The following is a 3732-nucleotide window of genomic DNA, read 5'->3' on the forward strand; positions in this document are numbered from 1 at the left end:
CGACCCTCAGACAGATGTAGTCCCAGGAGGAACCCGGGGCCGCAAAGTGCGTTCGAAGTGTCGATGATCAATGTGTCCTGCAATTCACAATAGTTCTCGCAGCTAGCTGCGTTCTTCATCGGCGCACGAGCCGAGTGATCCACCGCTAAGAGTCGTACTCTTTTTTTGTTTTTGGTTTGATTGGCCGACCAACAAAGACAGAGAATTGGGAAAAAAAATAGCGGCGAGGCCCCGGACAGGCACCCCCTCCGGAGGAGGGGGTCTTTGAACCCACGCCCCCCCCCCCCCCCCCCGCGACCCCCCGCCGGGTACCTGTCGGGGGAGAGTCCCTCGCACGCTCTGGGGTTTTGTTTTCACCGAATGGGGGTTTCAGATCGCGCCGGAGCGCGACCCGAGGCATTTGTCTGGGTTAGAGGCCCGGAGACCTGTAATGATCCTTCCGCAGGTTCACCTATGGAAACCTTGTTACGACTTTTACTTCCTCTAGATGGTCAAGTTTGATCGTCTTCTCGACGCTCCGCCAGGGCCCGCGAGGAGCTCCGGCGGGGCCGATCCAAGGACCTCACTAAACCAAGGACGCCGATCCAAGGACCTCACTAAACCTCTCGGCGCAGGGTAGGCACACGCTGATCCGCCCATTGTGGCGCGCGTGCAGCCCCGGACATCTAAGGGCATCACAGACCTGTTATTGCTCCATCTCGCGTGGCTGAACGCCACTTGTCCCTCTAAGAAGTTGGACGCCGACCGCTCGGGGCCGCGTAACTATTTAGCATGCCGGAGTCTCGTTCGTAATCGGAATGAACCAGACAAATCGCTCCACCAACTAAGAACGGCCATGCACCACCACCCACAGAATCGAGAAAGAGCTATCAATCTGTCAATCCTTTCCGTGTCCGGGCCGGGTGAGGTTTCCCATGTTGAGTCAAATTAAGCCGCAGGCTCCACTCCTGGTGGTGCCCTTCTGTCAATTCCTTTAAGTTTCAGCTTTGCAACCATACTCCCCCCGGAACCCAAAGACTCGTGGTTTCCCGCACGCTGCCCGGCGGGTCATGGGAATAACGCCGCCGGATCGCGGGTCGGCATTGTTTGCGGTCGGAACTACGACGGTATCTGATCATCTTCGAACCTCCGACTTTCGTTCTTGATTAATGAAAACATTCTTGGCAAATGCTTTCGCTTTCGTCCGTCTTGCGCCGGTCCAAGAATTTCACCTCTAGCGGCGCAATACGAATGCCCCCGGCCGTCCCTCTCCCGAGATCCAACTACGAGCTTTTTAACTGCAGCAACTTTAGTATACGCTATTGGAGCTTGAATTACCGCGGCTGCTGGCACCAGACTTGCCCTCCAATGGGTCCTCGCCCATGGGTTTAGGATACGCTCATTCCAATTACAGGGCCTCGAAAGAGACCTGTATTGTTATTTTTCGTCACTACCTCTCCGTGTCGGAAATGGGTAATTTGCGCGCCTGCTGCCTTCCTTGGATGTGGTAGCCGTTTCTCAGGTTCCCTCTCCGGAATCGAATCTGATTCCCCGTTACCCGTGGTCACCATGGTAGGCGCCGAATGTACCATCGAAAGTTGATAGGGCAGACATTCGAATGAGTCGTCGCTGCCGCGGAGGGCGCGCGATCGGCCCGAGGTTATCTAGAGTCACCAAAGCGGCCGGGGGACCGGACGGCCGAGACCGCCCGGACGCACCCGGATGGGTTTTGGATCTGATAAATGCACGCGTCCCCGACCCCCGAGAGGGCCGGGTCGGCGCTCGTTTGCATGTATTAGCTCTGGAATTGCCACAGTTATCCAAGTAGCGGTTGGAGCGATCAAAGGAGCAATAACTGATTTAATGAGCCATTCGCAGTTTCGCTGTACCGACCGTGTGCACTTAGACCTGCATGGCTTAATCTTTGAGACAAGCATATGCTCCTGGAAGGATCAACCAGGTAGCCCCCGGGACAGGAGAACCGCGCCAGCTGGCTTCCTAAACACGGGTCTCGCTCCGCTCGGGCTCGCGCGCACCCCCGAGGGGGAGGCGGGAGAGAGAGACGGTGCGGCCGCTGGATCGAGGCTGTAACCGGGAAAGGGTGCTTTCTTTGTGAGGGCACGGGCCGGGTTCGGCTCTCGGGCCGGGGGGGGTGCATTCAGCAGAGCCACCCCGGCCGCCCGAGCCTCCCTCGGCGCGCACGCCGAAGCAGCTCTGGACCTTTGTTTCTGACGGACCGACTGAGTCTCCCGTGGGCGACGCTCGCTCCGTGCGGAGCGGCGCCTGACGTTTCGACGCGCTGAGCGGGGAGGTACACTTTGCTCATAGCGGTTCTCGTCGAACCAGGCAATGGCCTGCCCCTGGCGCGTCTCAAGTTCCTTTCGACCAGGTTGAAAAAAAAAAAAAAGTAAGCACCCCTCGCCTGCCAGTGTCTCGGGTTTGTCGTGCTCCTCTCCTTGACAAAACCCTGACGGGACCGCCAACATGGAGCTTTTCGCCGATTTCGGCTTTCGGACTCTGTCCCCTTTTCTTTCACGGACCCGCTCGTATCTCGGCGGGTCGTTCCTGGAAGTCTCTTAGCCCAACCCCGCGGCACCTCTTTTTTATGGGCTTTCCGTTACGCCATTCCCTGGGTCCGGTACTCAGGTGCGTGTTTAGATGTCCACTTTCACCCTCTCCCTGACAAAAACCTGACGGGTCATTTTGAGTCCGTCTTGGTATGGCACTGCCCACCATAGTGCCCACCTTTTCCGTCCGTGCCCGGAACCGAGGCACCGTCCCCGGTCGCCAGCCGGGGAGGACCGCCAGCATGGAGCTTTTCGCTGAGTTCGGCTTTCGGACTCTGTCCCTTTTTCTTTCACGGACCCGCTTGTATCTCGGCGAGTCATTCCTGGAAGTCTCTAGCCCAACCTCATGGCACCTCTTTTTTACGGGCTTTCCGTTACGCCATTCCCTGGGTCCGGTACTCGGGTGCGTGTTTAGACGTCCACTTTCACCCTCTCCCTGACAAAAACCTGACGGGTCATTTTGAGTCTGTCTTGGTGCGACGTTGATAGAGGATTTTCCTCCAGGGGCACTTCTGAGCAGTAAATTCAGTCCCCGAGTGGTGCGTCCTCCCTGGGCAGGTGCCTGACCCGTGCCTCACGCTTCACGGACCCGCTCTTGTCTCGGCGGGTCGTTCCTGGAAGTCTCTAGCCCAACCCCACAACGCACCTCTATTTACGGGCTTTCAGACGTGCCATTCCCTGGGTCCGGTTCTCTGGTGCGTGTTTGGATGTCAGTTTTCGCTCTCGCCCTGACAAAACCCTGGCGGTCATTTTGAGTCCGTCTTGGATCGGACCCACCCTCCAGAGGGGGGCCGCCGGCCTGCCCGTGCCCGGGACGAGGCACCCTCCCTGGGCAGGCCGGGGAGGTCTGATAGCATGGAGCTTCTCACCGAGTTCAGCTTTTGGACTCTGTCCATTTTCGCGGAGGATTTTCCTCCAGGGGCACTTCTGAGCAGTAAATTCAGTCCCCGAGTGGTGCGTCCTGCCTGGGGAGGTGCCTGACTCTTGATCGAGACCGTAACGGGGAAAGGGTGCATTTTCTTTGCGGGGGCGCGAGCCGAGTTTGGCGATCCGCCGGGGGTTGCGTGTCAGCAGAGCCCCCGGCATCCGGGCCTCCTTCGGCGGGCGCGCCGACGCAGCTCCGAGCCTTCGTTACCGACGGACCGCCTGAGTCTCCCGTGGTCGACGCTCGCTCCGGGTGCTGGAG

At 58.8% G+C, this 3732-nt stretch overlaps 1 non-coding gene across 1 annotated transcript; it reads right to left on the reverse strand.

The window, feature by feature from the left end:
• On the reverse strand, positions 1–154 carry LOC137057070 (5.8S ribosomal RNA). The gene has a single exon (XR_010900427.1). It is a non-coding gene; the product is annotated as a 5.8S ribosomal RNA (ribosomal RNA).
• Positions 155–3732: the final 3578 nt, after the last annotated feature.

Source organism: Pseudorasbora parva, chromosome 2, assembly GCF_024679245.1.
Source record: "Pseudorasbora parva isolate DD20220531a chromosome 2, ASM2467924v1, whole genome shotgun sequence".
In the NCBI taxonomy this organism is placed as follows: domain Eukaryota; kingdom Metazoa; phylum Chordata; class Actinopteri; order Cypriniformes; family Gobionidae; genus Pseudorasbora; species Pseudorasbora parva.